At 37.4% G+C, this 24923-nt stretch overlaps 1 protein-coding gene across 4 annotated transcripts in view; it reads left to right on the plus strand.

Annotated features, from left to right (window-relative positions):
- Positions 1–21666: 21666 nt before the first annotated feature.
- The window catches only part of LOC144473297 (uncharacterized), a 38643-nt gene continuing 35386 nt past the window's right edge, over positions 21667–24923 (plus strand). Inside the window, exon 1 of one of the 4 annotated variants that reach the window (XM_078187067.1) lies at positions 21667–22065. The gene's annotated coding sequence lies outside the window, so the exon portion shown is untranslated. The remainder of the gene's footprint in view (positions 22066–24923) is intronic. The other 3 variants (XM_078187066.1, XM_078187068.1, XM_078187069.1) reach the window with 3 other exon arrangements.

The following is a 24923-nucleotide window of genomic DNA, read 5'->3' on the forward strand; positions in this document are numbered from 1 at the left end:
ATGTCTTTTGGACGACCTTTTGCTTTCGACACTTTTTTACGCCGTAATTTTCTGCGAATATATTCGGCGAGTGAAAGGCGTTTCTAAAGTAAGCGTATAATGTAAAAATCGTCGAAGGAACCGTGGCTCAAAACGCGCCAGTTCTCGTAAAAAATAAAACTCAATTTATATTAAAATTAAATTTAATTTATATTAAAATTAAACTTAATTTGTATTAAAATTAGACTTAATTTATATTAAAATTAAACTCAATTTATGTTAAAATTAAACTTAATTTGTATTAAAATTAAATTTATTTGATCGACTCTAATTATACAATTTTAATCACTTGATCCATCGCGAAAGGTGTCTATTATTCAACAAAATTATATAACAATATCAGAGCATGCAGCCTAACACTTTTACCTTAATAATAGATAACAAATTATCGGTTCGCCTATAAAAAGCCGATTTATAGGCTACCGGTCACCAAAGCGTTATCATTAATCAGTGTCACTGTACATAACATACACTATATACAACATAACGATGAAAGGATACGTTTTAAGCGAAGTATAAATGATCGGCGGATGGAAACGCGGTTTGGCCGAGGAGCCGGCGTTGGCCAGCCGCGGTTTAACGGTGTTACAATTTTGTAACCCGTTCGACCTTTTTCCCACTTTCTCCCCGATATCTGTCCGCAACGGCGCGCGCGCGCGCGAGTGAAAAGGACAAACATGTCACTTGCGGGGCAGCCCCACCGGCCGCCGCCTGCCAGGACACGTACGGCCTTGCCGAGGAAAGTTGACCACCGGCTGGTTAACCACGCCCTACTACGGCATTCCATGCCAATAGCGCGCACGCACCCACACACGTGCCTCGGACAGCGCGCGCTTACTGATCGCCGACCATTTGGATTTAGATAGAGTGCCAATAACGCAAGGAAAAACGCGCGTTGTCGCGAAACGGATAGTTCGCGGATCACTGGCCGAAACCCCGCTAAATATAGCATCTGCCTGTAGCTAATCGCCTTTCCTTCGATTTCGAAATCCGTGGAACAATAATAAAGAATTACTTCAATTGTCTCTCTGCCCAGTCACGTGACAACGAAATTTTTGTTAAATTTGAGGAAATATCTTGATTTTTAATTCTTGAAATGGTAGAAAGATTAGTTTACCAGACAATGCATAAACAATTACTTCAATTGTCTTTCTCAATTGTAATCTATTTATTAATTTTATTTATCGTTTCATATTACATTATTTCCTCAATTACTGAGGAAATAATGCGGCTATTGTGTCACGCCCTTTTTCTTTTTGCAACGGGTTCACCGACTGTGATTTTACGAGAGTTTATTATAATGTTGAAGAATTCGATGGCTTCTTAGTCGGAACGATTGTTCAGCCTGTTACGTCAATAAATGTCAGTTACATAAAGTGCACTGTATATTTTTTGCTCGCCGATAGAAAGTAGCTTTGACGCGCGTTGGCAGAGATAAAGTAGTTATTCATTTCTGAAATATTGTTCGCGTCGTTTGCTAGCATGCTAATGCACTGTTTAGTACCGTCATGTTATATGTATATTTATATTGCATGTATATTATGTGATAATTACTTTTCAGTCAGTTTAAATATCAAGTTAGGTTGTTTCAAAATTATTTGGAATTATTGTTTGAGATTTGAGATAACCATTTGAAATAATTATTTTGAGATAATTATGAAATTCTGATAATTACACAGTGATCTAATCACTCCAAAACCATAAGTTTATACTGACATCTTCATTGGCATACTTGAAACATAAAAGAACGTATCTAACTATACTTGAAACATAAAAGAATGTATCTAACTATACTTGAAACATAAAAGACCTATTTCACATGATAATAAAAAACACTTTTACAAATAAGAACAACCCATTTCTTTAATAAAAGAAATTTAATCGAACCAGCTAGGGTGTCTTACCCTTTTATCTCCGACTGTATCATCATTGCAACCCTCTCCAATAAATTATTACTACAGACAACGAAAAAGGATACTTGCAACATTCGCGCGCGTATTTGCACAATTTTGCAAACAGCAAATAATAGGTACCCAACGTAATTTATGAAAAAGAGTTTACTTTATCTTTGATTTTGTCAGAATATTTTTCACCATCGCATGAACGGCGTGCGAGTAACTATCAACTACGAGGCGCGCTATAAACTCGCGTGCTCGTATCCGCGGCGAATGCTATGGGCGCACCATAATAAGATTGGTGGTTAGACTACCTCCGGCAAGGCCGTACGTGTTCCGCCTTTAAACCGTTAACAAGTCGCGTTTGTCCAGGTATCGCTGTCTCCACCGTCGCGCAGGGCAGAAACAACAGAGGGGGGTGGGGGTGTCGAAACGAAGAGGCGGTTCTCGAACGAAACAGTGCTCATCGTTGCATAAACATCTTATATTATTCGCTTCTGACGTCATCGCCGGTCAAAATGGTTGCATTGACATCTCGTAAAATGTACAACTTGTAACTAAAGGTTGTACGTACTCTGCAGATTCGCGAAACAAGTTGTGCTTTTATATGCACTCAGACACGAAAGTATTCGAAAATTAGTATAATAAATATTAATCGTAAATTTAAATAAATGTACAGTGTAGGGGAAGAAGACTTTATGGTATATTAAAGAGTATATAAATGTTAGATACATAATTGAAAAGATATATAAAATTAGCGAATTTTCATAATATATAAGTAATCGGACGCCTTATAAAATTGCGTTATAATAAATAGAGGTTATAATAAGTGTTTGAAAAATTGTTATTACGAGTTTAATATTTAATGAAGTAACATATTTTCAAAATTATTATTTATTTGTGTTCGATGTCGTTTTATATCTTTATTTTACCATGATTTTATGATTTGTGTATAGTACATTATACTGTTTTATATAATTGCTATTATATAACTATATATTACTATTAATATACTTATATACCACTATTACATAACCTCTGTCACAGAATCCACTTTATGCTAAAACTGGAATGCATTTTTCGTTGGCTTTTCCTATATTATACCATAGTGTACAGTAACAGTGTATTGGATATCCACCCTTAACTCGCAGTTGTAACAGGAAACTCGCTCCCTCTATGGTTGCCTGCAGTAGTAATTGTAGTACTATGTAGCAGCCATATTGCGACCCGACGCTTTCCTTCTAACCACTCAAATTTCAATAGATATATATATATATATATATATATATATTTCAATATAGATATATATATATATATATATTTCAATATATATATACTATAGGTATATAATATAATTCTCATATACTAATATATTCCGTTCATAAAAACCGTCCTTACACTAAAATTCTAACGCAGATATAATAAAAATTTATTCTAACAATAATTGAGACGAATTATCGGTCACACATTAACAGCCAGACACTGGTATACGATTTCATAGAAGGTGAACGATCCGTCTGCGGTTTTAACCGCGGTCCCGTGTTAGTATGTGGTTGTTATACAATTTTTATCCACGATTAAATATCACAAAGATTATTAATTTTATATTTTTAATATATATCCACGAATATCTGCGAGCTAACAGTTTTTGTAGGCGCGCGTGGTATCCGGGGAGATCGTCGCAGACGACACAGTCGAAGATAATGTAGTTGATGCCTGGAGCGTTCCTTTGACTCGGCAAGAATTTAACTCGAAACGTTAACTCGTCGTTGGTACACACCTCTTTTCTGCATTCTAACGTTCCTCGGGATCGTTCCCGATGCCATCTGCATAGCTGTACGCGTCCGTGCTCCGTCTGCTGAACTGTACTACTAAGACTCGTGGTGCCGTGGCACGCACGTGTCGCCGCCGCTCGATCTCGTGCATTTCTTTCAGCGATCTCGAAAATCCGACAATGGAGCGATGATGTGCTCGCTTTCACTATTAATGCGATGATGATGCGATGGTCGTCGTAACGATATTATATTAGCCTAGAATCTGGTGGCGTGGGTGCAACAATGCGACGCATTGTGATTCAAGCAATAAAAAAAGAAAATCAGAAATTAATATTTTTTATAACATAATTATAATTTAAAATTCTTATATTGAAATTTTAATAATTTTAATACTTGGTACAATTTTAATAGTTGAAATTTGTATAATTTTAATAGTTGAAATTTGAATAATTTCAATAATTGAAATTTTAATAATTTTATTAATTGAAATTTTAATAATTTTAATAATAGAGATTTTAATAATTTTAATAATTGGAATATTAGTGCTTTTAATAATAGAAATTTTTCAGTTATTGGATCACCCTATGGAAATGCAGGAACCAATAATTTATACGTTAATGATCCGACCATGCATCATTATGTAAATTGTGTTGCTAATTGATGCAGATAATAATCAATTAGAAGTTTATTTCTCTCTCTCTCTCTCTCTCTCTCTCTCTCTCTCTCTCTCTCTCTCTAAAAGATTTAATTTGGTCGACGATAAAACGAAGATCTCGTTAATGTTGATCAAACTTCTGACTTAATTGGCATACGAGCCTCTACACGCACAAGCGCGCACTATATTATAAATCCGATCAATTTGGAAGCTAGTTATTATTATATCTGCGCGAGGCTTAAGTTTTAATGAATTCCTTTCACCTTCCTTTATGTCCCGACCGCACGCATTATGCGATTGATAAGATTATAACCGGGCTCACAACGTCGACTGTGAACCCTCGCTAAAATTAGGTCAATGGGCTGCGAGATTCGTTCGAGGCTCGCAGACGCATCGTCAATTGTAAATAATAAAGTACAAGTTTTATGGAAAAAAGACATATAATAAATTCAAAAAAATTTCACGAAATAAAGAGAGAAAAAAAGTCAACAAATGTTAAAAACATCTCAATGTTTATTAATAAAAGCACACACGATGCTAGGATAAAAACAATGTTTTATCCTTTTTGTTAATAACATAACCTCGAAATAACCTTTTTATTGCTAACCTAACATAACCTCGAAATAACTTCGAAATAACCTTTTTATTACTAACCTAACATAACATCGAAATAACCTTTTTATTACTAACCTAACATAACCTCGAAATAACTTTTTTATTACCAACTTTACCTACCCAATAATTGTTTAACATACTCGATACATTTTTCCAATTAAAATGATACCAAACACGACTTGATCTCATTACTATACAAGCAGAAATATCTGTCTTAATTATTTCATGTTCGGTTTCATGTCAGTCGGAAAATTATTAGCAATATATCGAAAAAAAGCTACACTTTTAAAATATAAAAATTAAAAATGTTATGTTATTGTAATTTGAGTTGTCTTCCGGAAATTCTAGTCAAAGGAGCCGCGTCGCGTGCCGGCATCATACGCTTGACCGACTCCGTCGAAGCTCAGTATAAGCGTAGAAATAATTGAATAGGCGTAACAGTAGCGCGCATTAGCGTAGGAACAGCACAAGACAATATAAGGAACTCTTTAACGTGGACTATTAAGGAAATTTTATTGCTCATGGTAATTAAACCAAGAAGAATTGATCGTAAGCAACGCTAAATCTTCAGTTGAAAATATTAAAAAAATTGTTAATTAGTGTTCAATAAACAATGAATCTGAATCTATTATTCTGCGAAATTTGGACTAAATCAATGACTCTCACAATCTCACATTCTCCTTGTAAATATTAAAACCTAAAGAACGTAACTTATTTATTCTCTTTTCATAAATCCTAATTTTATTTATAAAATACAAATTTTTAAACTTTGTCATATTTTAAATTTTCTTTCATTTAAATCATTGAAATTTACTGCAACAATTCCTTTCCGATTAAAAAACAATTTTCTTAGAGATTAAGTTCTCCAAATTTCGAGAAGTAAGTATTATTATATAATAGCATAAATTATTAGCTGAAAAATTAGTTCGACCCCCGATCGTAGCGACTGCAATGAACTGTTAAAGATCCGGCGTGTCCTATTTCAGATTCAGATAAACGCGTCGAGCGGTCAGCTACCACAGTCGGCTGCCCTCGTATCCTGTCATACCTCCAGTGTGGTCTAAAAATACTGTCAACAGGTATCGTACCAGTTTTAACGATCTCATTTACACCTACACCACGGTCTCGCTGACCACTCTCGGCTAATGATGCTTTTCAATAATTGTTTATTACTGAGGATATTACATTATATTATATAACACTACAGTACATCATATTACAATACATTAAATTATTTTATATTATCTTATTTTTATATTAAATTATATTGTATTATATTACATTAAATTACATTGCATTACATTATATTATATTAAATTATATTATACCGTATTATATTGTTTTATATTTTATTATATTGCATTATAGTGCATCGTATTGCATTCTATTCGATTTTATTATATTATATATAAAATTTGTAAACTTTTCGTCTAAAATGTTTACTCTCAAATAAATGCGCATTAATTCCATAGCGATTTTCATTTTAACCTCGCTTGAAGACTTAACCCTTTGTACTCGAGTGGTGACTTTGAGGCACCGCTAAAATTGTTACAGCGCTATTAAATACAAAAATTATTAAAAGTACCCTACCGATTAACAATGATTTCAAAAATGGCGCAATTCGCGTCGAATATCGGGTGTCTCTTTAAAGTTTACCGGAGTTCGATTGCATAGATTTGTTTCATTGAAAAACGAGCCCTCGTCGGCACAGGATAATACGTATGAGATTTGAATAATTCTGCCGGCCAATTAAATAACACGAGAATACCGACGTAAGATCGAAGATAACGTCACAGGAAATTTCTTTCCTTCGTCAACCGATATGTACAGGTATCTAATAACTGGTTCGGTGTTCGTTTCGACAGAAGGCGATCTCACGTGTGCAACACCGCGCGCGAATTATTGGTTCAAGGCGTCGTAAATGTTGAAACAGAAAATCCGACTATCGTTTGAATATCGTGGCCAACGACTGTGTTCGCTGGTTCTATCGTTCTCATGTTCGCCTGTTCGCCGATTCTGTTTCCGTCGCGTCATGTGAAACAATTTGTTAGTTAACAATTCTTCCGGTAATTTGTTTGCGACGCCGTTGATAAAATGCTGGAATTTTTTTACACTATATGTAGAGATAAAACATTTAGACCACATAAATATTTATAGATAATATAAATATATATAGATAATATAAATATATATAAATATAGATAAATATATGTAACTTGTTAAAAATCATATATTGTTCAGTGAAATTTTGGAAAATGATATCAAAGAAATTTGAAGCTGAAATTAGTTCTCTAATTGAAATTATTTCTGTTTGGTGAAAATTAGAATTTAATTTATTTAGAATAGATGGAACAAGAATTGGCTATTAGTGATTGTTTGCGAAATGATGAATTTTCGTCATGCAGACGTGCTAATACGATTTCGATTCGCACTGATGCACCTGAGTTATTTGCTCGATTTCACTGGCCAAAATTCTTTGTCCCACCGGACGTGACTAAAATATACCTACTTACTTATTTATGGTATTTTAACTTATAAAAAGTAATTATAAACAAGTAAAAGTCATTTTTATTATTTAATGGTATTTCGACGAACTGGGAATAATCTCATCTTCTAGATGACTTAAGAAATCATGATAATAAAATATTAATATTTTGACAACAATCTTATTAATATTTTGACAACAATCATATTAATACTTCGATAACAATCATATTTGCAACGTAAATTCTTGCACGTTATTCTTCCATAAATCGCCATTAGAAATTAAGGGAAAAGAACCAATGAAAAGAGAGCGGAGAGAGAGAGAGAGAGGGAGAGAGAGGGGGGGAGCGGAGAGAGATCGTTTCGTAGCGAGACCACTCGCTCCGCGAGCAATTAACGATAGCAGAAAAAATCATTGCAACCAATAAAGTTCAGGTAGCGGAGATCCCACTTGATCACAGTATAGTGTGCGTACGGGCCGCTATAATTTATAGTCTTCCCGGTATCGCTAGTTTCTATCGGGCTCTCGCCGCGTCGAGCTTACTAATTATCGAACGGGTTTCAGACACGTTTGCCAGCCGGAGCTAGGATGTTTCACTTTCGTTTTGCTCTTTTTTTTCACGCTGACACGCAGCTAAACTACTCCGACGTCGATACCCTTGGCGTAGGAGATAATCAACTAAGCGATCAACAATTATTAATTGAGAAAGAGTGAGCGAGTTGCGTGAGTTGTGGATAGCAATAATCGTAGAGAATTTCATTTTCAATTTGGAATTTACGGTATGCAATGTATGTTGTACAATATATACAATATAGATTATACAGTATACGATATAGTACAATACTATAGTACAATAATATAGTACAATATATACAATATTCAATATATAACATACATTGAACAATATACAATATACGACATAAATCATACAATATACACTGTACAACATAAGTTATAAGAATATACAATATACAACATAAATTACACAGTATACACTGTACAACATAAATTATAAAATATATGATATACAACATAAATACAATGTACAGCATAAATAATGAAATATAAAATATACAATTTACAATTCACCGAGGCAACGCTCGCGGTGTGAACAATTACGTATCGCTGTTGTTTAACTATTTCGAACGATCGATGTTTTCCGCGTAGCAACAAATTGACTTGCTACAGTTTACTTTATCGTTGCGCGCATGTGGCAAGCATCTGCGGTTCTGGCTGCTATTTGCACCAACGAGCACCGAGATAAATAATGTAAAATTGAAATAAAATTGAAATAAAATTGAGATAAAATTGAAATAAAATTGAGATAAAATTGAAATAAAATTAAAATGAAATTAAAATTGAAATAAATAGTCAAAAGAAATGTCCTGGCTCCAAAGTGCACATAACTTCGAGTGCAAAGGGTTAATATTATTATAATTGCATGCTTGAAAAATGACCCAACTCGGACCAAATACAATTCTTACCAAATTTAAAAATATAATATAAAATACATCGAATATGAGAAACGTCAAAAATGTTTGCCCAAAAAATAAATTAACCCAACCTAATCCACACCAAATTTTCGGACACCCTATAGACATCGAAACCAGTGCCGCTTCTTCCTTATCGACTGTTGGACTGGAGGCGACAAGCGGCGCGACGCTGAAGTCGAAACTACCGCGCGAAGATACATATTATTAACGTCCGGATAATCATCATTTCACGCGTTAATGATTACAAAATACGCTGCACTCAACATATAGAATTATACATTTTTATGAATACTTCTCAAGCTGTTAACATTTAAAGTTCGCGAAAATAACAGTAATCTTTATTTAAGAATCAAGAACGGAAAAATCTTTTACTAAATCCCTTTTCCCTTGACATAACCTCTTTTCTTTATTCTTTTAATAAAACCTGTTTAAAACTTCGCTCGCATAATAATTATTTTTTCCTGTTTTAGGCAGAAAAAACTCTCAAGGTACCTCGCTCCCCTATTCGCAATTTTAATTAATTTAATCCTCCCACCCCCATCCCCCACCCTATAGCCTGTCACGTTACTTTCCACGTGTTCAACCCCCGCGTTTACGAGCTCCACGGAACAAAGTTTGAAGAAAAGCAGAAATGACAAGAAGACAGTTAAACGGCGTCGGACAGTGCATAATTAATGTACATAAATAACGGAAGGCGACGGAGCGGTATAGTCCGCGTTTAAACGGAGGGAGAAAGAGAGAGAGAGAGGGGGAAAGCACGCGATGGAGAAAAAGGGGAGAAGGAAGGGCCTTGACCGGGCCGATGCGTGACCATCGGTTATGGACAACAATCGGACAAGGGGACTGATTCATTCAGCCAGGAATGTCTATTCGTACCGTTATATCGAGATCTTGGTGTCGCGATGATAAAACCCACGATTCAGTGTGAAGGCCGATCAACGAATAAACAGATGCGCGGTGGCAAACGATCTTCGTCGTGAAATCTATTGTGACGGAATTCGTGGTCGCGTTGTTGTTAATCATTGTTGCTGCCAGAATTATCGAACGCGCGATAAAATAAAAATATAGTTAATGACTGTGTCCTTTCTACTTTTGTTAAAAAACTTCAATTTATATAATTTCATCTTCTATGGTTGATTTTTAACAAATTTCCCGGAAGACGGAGGACTGTTTTAATAATTTTGATTTTTAGATTTTGTGATCATTTAAAATTTAAATCTGTCACGTCCTTCGCGAAAGTAGAACTATTTTTTAATATTTTATTAGGCTTAGTAATGTTTATTTATTAATCTATTGTTTATTTATTAATCTATTGAAAAATTGAATTAAAGAAAAATTTCCTTCGTCGATGAAAAGATTAATTATTGTAATAAAAAGGTGCTATAAAAAGGTGCTATATTAATTGATTTACTCGCTCACATTTGATAAATCGACGCTCGACACACAAACTACTTACCCGTAAAATAAACGACGAGCGTCGCAGAAAGAGAAAGTGCTTTTAATCTTGACGAAGTTTCGGTGTAATTTCGATAGATTCATTTTTTTCTCACACCAGCCGCTATGAGACCGAGGCGCGAGGCAAACAAAGGTGAACAAGAGCCAGACCGAATGAATACCAGAATTATCCTCTGGCTCGCCTCTCCTCGCGCTCTTTCGAACAATACATGTGCACGCTCAATAATTTGTTTGTAATAATGATAACCGCAGCGCAGCCTCTACTGCGATCTCACCGTCTCGACTGTTTCGTCATTTCACGGAAGCCATTAAATTACGCAACGAAGCGTCACTTCCTGGTTTTTGGTTAACGTGAAAAATAAAAAAATGAAATCGTGAATGTTCTGCGCCCGCCGAATGGAACGCATTTTTCAAAACTTTGCGATCACTGTACGCTATTCAACTATCGCCGTTCGCGAATTTACGGCGAATTTACATTATTTGTTTTCAACGGGAATATTTTGTAGGTTAACAAATTTGTTATTTTCACTTTATTTTTGCATCTCTTATTTCTCCCATTTTTATTTTATTCTTGTGGCTTTCAGTTTATTTTTGTTTCCTCCAAGATTTCCATTTTTATTGTACTTTTCTATATCTCAGTTTTACCATTTTTATTTGATTTTTCTTTCTCCCAGATTTTCCATTTTTATTGTACTTTTCTATCTTTCAGTTTTACCATTTTTATTTCCTCTTCGCTTCTTCCATATTTCCATTTTAATTTTATTCCCGCATCTTTCATTCTTCCCATTTTTAATTCGCTTCTGTATCGCTTCAATTTGTCGCGCGCATTAAATAATATAATATCGCATCAACAATACGATCTTGTTAATAAATGCGCGCGCTTCGATGCAGAATATTTCGCGATCTTGATCGGCGCGGTTCACGCGTGCACCCTCCGCGACAAAAAAAGATACCGACACAATGTAGTACATTTTAATAATTATCGCAATTATGATTGACGTACGCTATCTCTTATGTCACGTAGCAAGCTCGAAACAAGCGGCTAACAATAGACTTACATGCATCCGCGGCAGGCTCTTCCGACGCTTACTTTTCGACTCGTGTAATTTGCAAAAAAGTAACGTAAATGATTCTCCAACGAGCAATAATAGGTTATTAAATTTTCGAGCGCAACGATAATTTCCATAGGAACAAGAAAGAACATTGTTTCCTATCGGAAATTTAAAATATAACCAATTGTAACGGTCACGGAATGGCTCGTAAATAGACAGCGTAATGTTTACGCGCGATAAATATGTAAAAGACCGTGACATTTATGCACGGAAGGTATGAAAAATATGTAAGTATGCATAGCATTAAGTATAAATAATGTTAAGTGTACAGAGCCTTAAAGGAAAAATGTTATTATATTTTCCGACTTATGGTTTCACGTAGAATCAACCCCTATTTGATTATGCCACCATTTCATTATGCCAACCAGTTATGTAACAACTTGTATATGTACTATATCAAATATTACGTCCATTATTAAGTAACTATAATCGTTTTATATTTATTCTGGCATATTATACTTGAAATTACTGTATATTAACAATATTAACGACAGGGCATTTTTATTAAAACTTTCTTAAACAATGACTGGTTTTAATAACATGGAATTCCTTCAATGTGTACATTCAGAATGTGATAACTATTTTTGTGATTAATATTTTAATATTTTAATAATTCTCTATTTCCATCGGTTATTTATTAAAAGCATTCTTTTTATTTAGATATTGTTATTGGTGGGATTTGTCCATAGAAATTAGCACTAAATTTAATTTGTACGAAGAATGTATCAAATTGTGTGTATAAAAAATTAATTTGTACGATATCATTAGTGGATATTTAAATTTACCGAAGCAGTGCTACGGCACAGAAAGACGATACCGAATTGTTATCGCCGGTAATCCTATATCTTTGACTAAACAGGAACGACTAATATTAATTTTAAACACGGCGAGCTATTAATAAAATGATAGACCAGTCAGTAGATGTTTTAATCATGCTAAGGCGATTAGATTTCCACCGTGAGCGTTAAGACACCGTAGCAATCGAAAGACAAGTTTTCAACCGGCCTCTCTGGTAAGGCGAGCGCTATAATCCGAATAATTACCCGCGTATCGAGGATTGTAAGATTGTACGATCCGGGGCCACCGAGAGCCGCTGTTAATGTAACGGTCGAAAAACGAACGGTGAAAGGAGAGAAACTGGTCGAAGAGAAATTGAGCCGCGATCGGTATCTCTAGGAATAAAAAGTCTGATCGATCAATCGATCACGAAGAAAGAAACGTCAGAGATTTTTCTAAACGTTCGACGTTACACGCACGTATTTTAAATGGACGTTGAGTCACCATAACCTAAAACTCGAAGTAGAGCATTCTTCGAACTTTCAACAAATAATTGTTGCCAATAATTGTTGCTGTGCCCTTCGCAGTGGATTTCTTATTCTGATTTAATTAAAAGAAAATTCGATTTAAGAAAATTCAGTTTAAGAAATTCAATTGATAACTGTGACAATTTTATTCATTTTTAGTACTCAATAGTTTACTAAATATTTTTGCTTTGTTATTCTTTATTAACGAAAGTGATATTAATATTCAGCTGACTTGGAAAAGATTAATGATACAATATCGTTTGAAACAATATAACCTTTTTGAAATTGGTCAAAATAATTTCAGATGCTAAAAGAATTTTTTTAGCTGATAAAAAAGCTATAATAGTGCAATATCTTTTCTTTTTTAATTTTGTTATTACTTAAAATGGCAAGGAAATGACAAAAGACTCGTGTTATTTAAGTTTTTAAAATATGGGAATCGCGATACCAAAGTGGCTACTCACCAATGCTTATATTGCCATCTAATGGTTCTTGTAAGAAATTTCTTTAATATTTGTGCTGTCATCTAGCGGTGCCAGTCATCGTCTACGGACCAATGTTAATGAAACATCACGTGATTAATTGCATAGAAAATAAAATTCGAGCCATCGACGTTTAATTTATTATATTAACTGTATCTAACTAAATATATGAACTAAATCTTATACACACAATTGTACTAAAAATGTTACAATGAGGGCAGGCGATAATCCGTGTAACTTAATTAAGGGTGGCGTTTGATAACTTTGTAAGAGAAGTTGAACGAACACGATCTTATCTTCGTAGAAAGCCGCAAGTCAAAACCGAACTATTGAATTACAATTTGCGTGTGCTACGTGTGTCGGGTTATGCATTACACATTGCAGCGAGCCGGTGATATACGATAACCGAGTGCAACTAATCGAATCCTGCGCCGGTCGTTTCAACACAAGCCGCGGATAATATGATTCGCATTGATCTTCAATGTACTGTTTCGTATCTACCCTCTTTTATCGGAAGGAACAACCGTGGTCAATTAACAATTATCGGCCATCGTTCGATCCAATGTTTCACAGTCGGAAATAATTACATGGTGCAAAGAAAAAACTTTTCACTCGAGGCAGCAACAGTTATAATTAATACGAAGCGAAACGTTGGGTTAAAATTATAATTATAATTAAAATGTCTTCGGTTAATGGTAATATATATATATATTTAAATGAAAGGCTGTTACCAGCTATAAGCCAGTAATTCTCTCGACGATAACTATTATGTCGAGATTTATCAAAGAAATTTCAATAATCAGAATTGATAATCAGAATTGGCAATAAACCAAATTTTCGGCTAATTCGAATTGTTATCTTTATACAAAGATCTTTTAATCACATGGCATTTGCAAGTTTTTGATTTAAGAGATTTTGGTAATTTTCAGCTAATTTTGGCGATCGTTTGGGATAATTACAGCGATTTTTGGCTAATTTTTTGAGACTTTTCAAACGGCGATCAATGTGTCTGCCGTCATAAGGAGCAACAAAAATTGATTAGCCGGTAGTTGCTTCAAAGTTTCTCGGTTCCCTAATCCAAGGTGTGTGGTGGGGGGAACCGGTTACCAGAAAAGGTCAGAGAACTTTGATAGATTCTTTTAGGCTACTTTGAGAAGGTAAGATTAAATGTCTGTTACAGTGTTGTGGCATTTGGAATGCTCGGACATGTTTGCTCTACTTATAATGATTTCGTTCGTACGATTAACAAATTTGTTGCTATCGCGTTCAGAAACAAATCGTAAAATATAAAAATCATTTCGTTTATCCTGTACGAAATCTACAAATCACTTTTACTTAATAAAAGTTATTTATATCTGAAAACTATTTAACCAGAAAATACGCAAGACTTAATATTGTAAAATTGACTGACTCGTATAACAAATGGAAATATTGTAGATCAAAGGAAGAATTTTGACATTTGGAAATAAAATAGCTTCGAGTGCAAAGAGTTGATGGCTGAAATATTTTTAGAAACAACACGGAAGTAGTTTCTCTTTATTACTTTTCTTTCTTAATATTACATATCAGCAATCTCGAATTTTTCTGGACACGGTGACTTCAATTTCGATTTTTCGTCGATTCCCGTGTAATGCCTGTTCCCACATTGGCGAACAACTTTCTTCAGCACACGAGCTATTTCTGGAATGTAGTCACGTTCACGCACCAATTACTTTCGATAAAAAGTTGATGATACCTCGTCGAATAAAGCGCGAGGGAGTGGGAGGGGAGGGAAGAATGAAAAGTAAAAAGGTCCGTGTAATATCTGTGAAGGAACTGAAGAGTAATAAATATTGAGCAACGAAGAGCGGAAAATATCGATGACCAATTAAATTAAAAGGAGATCGAAGAAATTTAAAGAATTTTGTTTACAGTATCAAATAAATCTAATCGCAAAAAGAATTAATTTGAGAAACTCTTTTAGTTTTCACTGAAAAGGGCTAATTTCACCCCTGTTTAAAATTCGTTTCTATTTAAATTTTTATAGTAAATCTGTCATAATTTTAAATTTCTATTTAAATTTCTATTTAAAATCTATTATAACTTTAAATTTCTATTTCAATTTCTGTTTAAAATCTATTTAAAATCTATTATAACTTTAAATTTCTATTTCAATTTCTGTTTAAAATCTATTTAAAATCTATTATAACTTTAAATTTCTATTTCAATTTCTATTGAAATTTCTATTGAAATTTCTATTCAAAATATACTAAAATTTCCGGAACAATAAACTGTTAATATTTCCTGTGTATTCACAAGTTTATCGCGTTCATGGTTCTCTGTAACTGATAGCGACTCTGTCGGGTCGTAAACGTAACAACAGCGTTGCACCGTCAATGCGAGTACTGGTTTTTCGTTCGGTTCGTTAATACTTTCCTCGAAATGAGTTCCGAGTGAACGATATCCCATGTAACGACCAAAAAATGGCCGCCGCACTCTCCCCAAGTTTTGTAACTTTTTTTTTCGATGCATCGTTCCGTTCCTCGGTGACGCACAGCAATTTCTGTGCGCTCTTTAAAATCCTTCACTTTCTCTTTTGCCCCCTCAGATCATTTTTCGACGAATAATTGTCGGCATATCGTTCAACGCACGGACAGCGCTCCTTGTCGACAAGAATGCAATTAAACGTATCGCTTGGGATCGCTTATAGTTTTATTTTTCAATTTCTTTTAAGATATTTGTTAAGACGAAGCTTGCAAACGATTTTATGTAAATTTTGATGAAATTCGTGACAGTTTTAATTAATCGATAGAAACTCGTAGTTGAATGATAATAGTTTTACTCTGGGTCTAAAGTGACCCGAACATCACCGTCGAAGATTTAATAGATAATGTCTTGAATTCCATAGATTATAAAAAGGGTGCGAAGCAGTAAAAACAATGCTAAAAAATAGTAAATGGACTGTAAAGATTTTTCTCTTCCGATTTAATAAAAAGTGGCAAATAAACTATTCCTGTAAATAGTAATTACATATGAATATTGCATAAACCTTTGCACCCAAGGGCTACGCAGGGGAGTCTTTAAAAGTCGATTAACGCATAATCAAGTCACAGCTGTTGAAACGTGTAAAATTACCTGTTATTGCTTGAAACTTCGGACAAGGTTAATTGGTTATAAATTATGATCTTTTTACAATTTTTTATCCCAGGTAATAACAAAATTAAAAAATATGTACCAATGACAAATTTTCGTTATTTGACTATAGGTGATTATTTGCGAATTTTCGTCACGTGGACAGATATGTTTTAAATATCGAACGACTGAATAATTTAAATACAGAGAAAAGAGGTTTTCGTAAATTGTAGTAAAATTTAGCAAGACTCACTTTGATTTGATCTCCTTTTATTTTCGTGATGAATTCTGAGCGCGCTAATGACGCGGTTAGGTCCTTGATTCGCCAGGAATCTCGTTAGGCGTATACGATCGTAGGTAATCTGAGTAGGCGAAGGTTTGGAAGGAATCTGCGTGGGCGTACGTTTGGAAGGAATCGGCGAGAAGATATCTGCTAGAATTAACAAGGAAAGTGTTGCATATACAGGGTGACATCTCACTATTAATATAATTTGAATAACAGATCGGTACGCCTGGTCTACTTTTCCTTATATTATTAAACAAACCATACTTGAAGCTTCAATTCGATTTTCTTAAAACAGACACTTGACTGAAAAATGACTCTTTAACTATTACCTCTTCTTAAGGATAAAATACCTCAAAAAGAAAAATAAAGAAATAGATTTAGGGTAAAGCCATTACGGTAACTACCCTAATTACACGAGTAACTAATCGACTTATATTAGTACGTGTAAGTATTAGGTTGGAAACTATGAAACGGGCGTCGCAACCGTGCACAGACTAGACAAAAACGCCCGTTTCATAGTTTCCAAACTAATTTTATTTTTGGTTGGCTGGAAACTATGAAACGGGCGTCGCAGGTGGGCAAAAGCTTATCAAAAACGCCCGTTTCATAGTTTCCAGCCAACCAAAAATAAAATTAGTTTGGAAACTATGTAATGGGCGTCGCAGGTGGGCAAAAGCTAATCAAAAACGCCCGTTTCATAGTTTCCAGCCAACCAAAAATAAAATTAGTTTGGAAACTATGAAACGGGCGTTTTTGTCTAGTTTTTGTACAGATGCAACGCCCGTTTCATAGTTTCCAACCAAATACACGTAAAACAAACGTAACATCGTCGTCGACGGTGTAACGGCGAGGCAAACCCGTGAATAATTTTCCCAGACAAAATCCGACCGCAGTGACTTTTCCCAGGAGGCCAGTCATTTCCCCGGTCCGCGGCGGCGGCGGCGGCGGTTACATTGTCAAGAGGAACATATGCATTGACATAGCAAAGCGCCGCAAATGGACAGACGGCAGAAAGTCGAGAGGCGTTGGTCGGCATTTAAAAGTAACTTTACGGTCGGGGGGAGGGGAGGGGCTGCCGCAAAAAGATCTGGTTCACGTCGCGGTTCGGTAAAAAGCCATTGAATGCCGATGCCGAGAGCCGGGGCGAGGTAGGCCGAGTGAAATGTGGCATAGCGAAGCCGATAACAACGACATAGACCGAGAGATCAACGGACAAACCCGGTGTACTTTCACGCGTCCTTCGACGGACTTATTCCTTCGCGAGGCCCCGCGTAAGCGGGACCGCCGCGCGATCTCCGGCCCGCGAAACGTTCCTTATCGCGTCTACTCGCACGGCCGCGCGCACGCTTTCGTTCGATAGGAGCGAAACGAAAACTTTATTACTTATCGTTCGGTATCGTACGATTCCGACACCGCCATTATATCGTGCGCCGCGAATGAATGATCGCTGTACGGCACGGACGCGCTTGACAAACGCTGATTTACTTTGCACGGACCTTGCAATTAACAACTTATCAACAACCGCTTGTCTGTAACCGGGCACGCTTTTTGCGCGTTCTTTACGAAATGTTTTTTCTCTACGGTGATTTATTTTGTTCGATTATTGGGTTGGCAGCTGGGCGATTGCAGATTTTAGGTTCGATGGACGAAGCATCTTATTTTCTTGTTGTATAGACTTCCATCTTTGATTTGAATTATTTAGTTTCGTTTTTAAACTTTAACGTTCTTGCCCAATGCATATTTTCGAAGTTGCAGTATCTCACCTATGACGTTTACGAAACGAAACGTGTTGGATTGTTTCACTACTTCTGTGCAACAGGTGCTAGTTGAGGACGATACTTGTGATTCCGTTCATTTTTATCGGGTCCGTAAGATAAGACACCAGATCAAGGCTTTCAATGCCGCGACGAAATCGTTTGTCCAACTGCAATTAACTATACCGGCGAGCAACGTATTTTCACCTGATCATATATTGCCGATGTTTCGAAACGATTGACACGTCGAAGCTGAATCGTAGTGCTAAGAGTTGTTGTACGTAATTCGGAAGCTCGCGATAAAATCTTACATGATAAAAGATAGAATCGTCGAGAATCGATCGAAATTGTTTTGATTCGGCTCGAATAAATACTGCTGTACTATTTATTTATTTAAATTTTTCTTTTTTAATTTATATGTTTCCCTGTTTTTTTAAATAATAATTTAAATTTAATCTAAATTTCATTTAAATTTTAAATAATAATTTTTGAAATACTATATTCTCGGTGCTATTCTAAAATGATTTTTACGAATAAATACTATACTATAGATTTGATATACGCATTCATAGACACTTCAGGATAAATACGCGTGCTGTTTCTAAGTAAAAATTTTGAAATGTGTGTAGAAAGTACTTGGATTGATATACAGTCACTTACCTTTCCCAGATGAATTGTAAACATACGAATTTCACACGGTGAAAGTGATAGCACGCGTATAATATACAATATCATTTCTAAAATTTTATTACCGGCCACGTTAAAAAGCTGTTCGAAAAGTGAAATTAAAACTACTGCAATCTTGTACGAAGGGAAAATGGAAATTAATATCAATAAGATAAAAAATCAAATCCAAGCGTGCGAAGTATATTGAAATTTTAAATTTTTATTTTAGTTCTATATTTTTTATTTTACTTCCATATTTCTCATTTTAGTTTTCTGTTCCTATTTTTATATAATTTTTTATTCACCATGTGCTCTAAATGAAACAATATTGCAATGCAACAGTGTGTTATACTAATTATTATTTGAATTGAATATGGACAGAATAACATGTATAATAATTCAATAAGTGTAATAATAATTTACTACAATAATTGACGTAGTAAGGAAGTATTTTTATTTTTTGATAATACTAAAATGAATTTTTAGCAGCGACCGTGGATCCCTGAAAAGAAAATTGGGGTAAACAAAATTCCCCATATCTGTAGACTGTTATGGTTGGACCCAGCCAGTGCTCCCGGGGCCCGTAAGAACTTTCAGAACTTTCTCCCACTTTTCTAACCGTAAAGAAAACGAAAAAGGAGCGGAGGCTGCTAAGAGCAACACAACGCGACGCTCCCCACTCTCGCTTCTTTTTTCCTTCCTTCGTTTTATACAGTTGTTAGACAAGGGTGAACGAGTTCTGAATGTTCTTACAACCCGCGAGTCCTGGCTCCTGCAGATCGAGCCTTGAGAACAAGCATTAACACATCGTATACTTCCCTAGCGTGGCTCAAAGGATAATTCGGAGAACATTGATTCGTTTTCACCGTCCAACCATAAATAATTCATAGTCTAATAAACTCCAAAATGTCTGACTTTAAAACGTAAAATTCTCGAAAATGATACATAAATGCTGAATAGTTTTGAAACGATGACAAAGTATTTTTATATTTCTAGTTGAATTTTATTTCCAGTCTCGAAGAGATACTTATTCCACACGTAGCTGAAGTTTCAAGTTCCTCTCTGAACTGGTTTTCATGTAATCACCGCCGCCGACACGAAGAACATAACTTTGACAACAAAAAAAACTCATCAACGCTTCCACCGTCGAGCAGACATTTCAAAAATTCTCATGATATTAACGAACAGACCTCGAAATTACAATTGAAAGATTTAGACAAGCAATACCGATTCTAAGAACATATATAGTAGATTAATATAATTTTCTAATTTCAGTTTATAACTAGCATAAATTTTAGAAATATTTATCTCGTCGAAAAATAAAATTGTGACATTTCCGAAAAGAAAAGTAAATTTAAGTCCATGTTGCCATTGCTACAGTAATAGCAATTAGCCATAGCAATTGCAATAGCAACTGTGAAAAAAGTAGACTTATTTTTAATTAACCTCATCGCTGGAAATATTCCAGATTTCATTTCGATTTTCAATGACCATAAATTCGTCTGACATTCGTTGCAACGCGCCATTAAATTCAGTAAAAATCTGAAGGATCGCCGAAAGTTAACGGCACTCTTCAATTTCTTTTCTCGAGCCGCACAAATATTTCCTGGCCGCGTAAATTCGGGTCGCGTGTAAAAAAGAGACCCGCGCGCGACTAACCTAGTAATTCATCGTATAAAAAGAACAGTGCCACGTAAATAGAGGGACCGTCGGCGGTCCGTAATTCGTGAAGCAGGTACGTGATGACGTGGCAGTCGAACTGTCAAGCGTCCGAAGTTGTGTGCCCCGGCACGGTGAGAAACGCGGGTGCGCGTGCGTGATCGTTCGGGAAACGGGGTGAAAGAGAATGCCGAATCGTAAAACAAGCGTCGACGAAAAGATTCGACTACGTGGCACACCTGGGCCGTGCGCTCCGTAATCCATCGGGACGCATCCCACCCGCGTTCGATTTTCAGCTGGGCGGTTCAAGGTGGCAATACTTGTTTCCCTTTGGGGTCCCCGCTGGTGCGCGGCGACGGCGGCAGCAGGTGGAACATACTTCTGAATCGGAGCCGACGTTGGTGGAGGAAGTGACGGGGCGCATCGGAGGAACTGGTTTCAACGGGCAGAAGCTCGCCCGCGAGTTTCGCGACGCGACGAGCACGAGGCATGGCAGCGTTGTGACGAGGTGGAGGAGGTAGTGGTGGTGGTGGACGGCCGCCGCGACGGTGCACGGAACGATACGAAGCGAAGTCGGAACGATACGAAGTCGCGGCGATACCGAAGCGACACGGACCGATACGAAGGCGACACGAGGAGCGGTGCTATGCTATGCTACGTTACGCTACATAATATGCTACGGCTATGCGACGCGACGCGGCGTGCAGCGGTGACTCGGTCCGCGGGCCGCCGGACTCGCTGCGATCTGACACACAGACGACGGCGGAACAGAGAAACAGGAACGGACACCACGGAGGCGCAACAGGCGAACGGACACATGCGCGTACAGAGATTGTATAGGTGGGGAACGATCCGTTCGGCGCGGCGGGCAAGGTGGGAGCGAGCTTGGCACCGACAAGTGATCGTTTACAGTTATAGTCAGTCCGGATCGGGCGCTCGGTCAGCCGAGACTGCTTGTGCCAAGTGTATCTAGTAACCGATCAGCTCGATTCGTCGAGCCGGCGTTGACGCGACGTTCGTTACTTCCACGCGGCCGTATATCGCCGGCCAGGATTTTTCAGTGAAGTGTCTTCTTTATTACGCTCGACCTGTCCCCCCACCTCCCCCTTTCCCTGCCTCCTCGAATCTCTTCCACCGTACTCTCTATCTCTTTCTCTCTCTCCATGGCCTCGTCCGCGATCACCGCGGTCGGCAGTTTAAATCACCGGAGAGCTGGGAATTCTTGTTGTGGGGCATGATCGAATCGAGAATCGGGCACAATTAACGGTATTACATTCTGGTGAAAAGCAACACGCTAAAATATCGCGCACGATGAAACGACACAGTGGGCCGTGGCACAAGCGAATGTCGAACCGACGTTCGCGAATTCATTCCGCGCGGCGATCGATTGATACGTGTGTTGGTGCGTGTATACGACGTGGCCGTTCCGTTTATCGAGTTGAAATTTCTCCGGCCGTGGAACCGGTAGTAGCGGTTCGCGGTTGCGGTGTTCTCCACCATTGTTCTCGTTTCGTGGCGAATAGAAATCTAATCGATAAGAGGTCCACTTCTTCGTTATCTTTATTTACCGGGTGGACGATCGAACGACGCGGAACACCGTGACGTCTCTCTCTCTCTTTCTCTCTCTCTCTCTCTCTCTCTCGCGTGAAATTAATTGGTGCTGTCCGACGGGGCGTATACCGTCGAAACGTCGCGGATCGTTCGGCCGGAAAATTTGCCTCGACTTCCGAGTCGGAAGCCATGAGGATAACAACGGTCGGTCGCGCGTAAGAACACGCGCGTAGGCGAGCACGGGCCGCCGGTCGCGGAGATCCGACCTCGTAACCGTCGAGAACTTCGGAGACGATCCGCCGAGGAAATGGGAAATGGAAACGCGTTTCCGTCGCGTGCTGGATTCCCCGTTTTCTTCCTCCGACTTCGCGGAGCACTCCGATTCTCTCTCCGGTTCTCGCGTTCTCGAGCCCGAACTCGGCTCGCTGAGTCAACTTGTTGCGTTCCACGCGACGGCCAGGAATTCCCCAATACACCTAATCGCCTGTGTGTCTCGTCGATCCGCGTTGCTTTATTCTCGACAACGACCGTGTATATCCCCGGATCGTTTTATTTATAGCCTCGCAGGATTAACTCGCGAGTCTTCGAGTAATTCGCGCAGTTAATTGCCGGGATCTCGGTCGAGTCGAACGATATATTCCCCTAACTTCGAAGAGGAAGTGAACGGCGAGAAGAGAAAATTTCTCTTCGCGGTTGTCCTTTTGCTCTGCCGGTGTACCACCGTCGGATTTCTCTCCTGCATCGCGACGGTCGAATCCACGTGTCGTACGCGTCAGCCAATAACAACGTTCGTAGCGTCGAGATACAAAATTACTGTGTATCGTTAATTTAATTTAACAGTAGATAGTAAATAAATAATGAAATAATAAAGCTTACGATTAAACGGGTGGAAAATATTAAAATCTTATTTAATTATTAAATATTTAATCCTTTGCGGTCGTATGTCTGCTCTCCGTCTATTTTAGTCTTTTTATTTTTATATAAAACTAAAATATTGTATTACATGTATTATACACTGTAAAAGAGATTAATAAATTTTGTTTCTCCTACTTAACCTTGCATGTTATGTATTACCGTCCGCTCAACGAAAATTAATTCCGACCAGCATGACACCTTGTAAACTTAACACGACTGCAAAGGGTTAATCGGGAATTATGCGAGAATGCAATATTGTCGCCGGTTTATCTCGATAAATAAATAATATTTGAAAAATCGTCTTATAATGATAAAAAAGGGAGAATTAGAACGTTTTGGCAAATTAGGGAGGACGTCTTCGATACGCGTCGAACTATATTTCGTGTACGCGTACGGCTTTCGAAACTATCGCGCGATAACAACCGTATGATATGGTAGCTTGAATTTAGTACCCGGCTCGCACCTGAGCGCCAAACGCAACAGACATTTTCTAGGAAAAGTTCGACTGACGCGCACGGACTTTATCGGATAATTGTTCTCTCGGTATCGGGACGCAATGTTCCGTCGCTATATCACGAAAATTGTCTTTTATTCATGACCGTTAATCACGGTAACGTTGTTTCACTTTTCCGAGGCGCGCAAACAGGAATTCGGTTGCATAAGCAGTTTTCTATTGAAGTTCGCCGGGCGATACAACAATTGCTTATTATCTGGCGTTTCGTTGCGGCACAACGTCTTCATTCTAATTTCTCGTCTACGAAGTGAAAACACCGTTCGCAGAATCAAAAGCGTCTGGAATATTAAACCTTCGAATTGGAATTGTCGTAACACGTTCGAAAATTATTTGTATTGATATCGTCGAAGCTTGGATTTAAAGTTGAAAGTGTAACTGTTACGTGAGGGACTCAATTTTATAAAATAAATTTTGTTATATAAAATGGATATACCGTTGGCGGAAATATTGTTTTAAATTTGTACTCAAAATGGCCTCAAACGCAAAGTGTTAACCTATTAACTGCATACGACGTGTGTACACGTCATGAGGAAACAGCAATTTTACATCTAATAATAAATATACTTCTCCTACAATTTATGTCATAATGTCACATAATCTTATGTGACATAACCTTTACATAGCCACAGATTTCGCACGCTTCAGGATAATTCTAGAACAATTGCCAAAATAGGTTATACACAGTACGATCGATGAAACGCGTGACAAAATTTATCTTCCAAATATATCGACTCAGCTAAATGGTTAATATTACAAGAACGACGAGCGCCGTGTGTTCGACTCCGCGGGAGGACTAGTTTCGCAGGGGAACATCGCGTCGAATACGATCGTTGCCACGGAACACTTTCGAAGAAGGAGAAGAAAAAAAAATAGAAGCCCCACGTTCACTCACCTCTGACGCGCATTCCTGAACGTCCGCGATTGAGGAAACAACGTAAACCCGGTCGCTACGCACGCAACAGGTCTCTCTCTCTCCCCCATCGCGCGCTTCGGTTCCAGAATAAAAATAAGAATGGCCCCCTCTGTCGTTTCCATCCGTCGCGATAAGCCTGCGAACGGAACACCGTGCGTTCCCATAGCCGGTCCGAGAAACGACGACAAAACCGACGATCCGACCCAACTTTCTCCCCCGTCAACCACACGAATAATTTTCACGT

This window comes from Augochlora pura, chromosome 7 (genome assembly GCF_028453695.1).
Source record: "Augochlora pura isolate Apur16 chromosome 7, APUR_v2.2.1, whole genome shotgun sequence".
NCBI classification, from domain to species: domain Eukaryota; kingdom Metazoa; phylum Arthropoda; class Insecta; order Hymenoptera; family Halictidae; genus Augochlora; species Augochlora pura.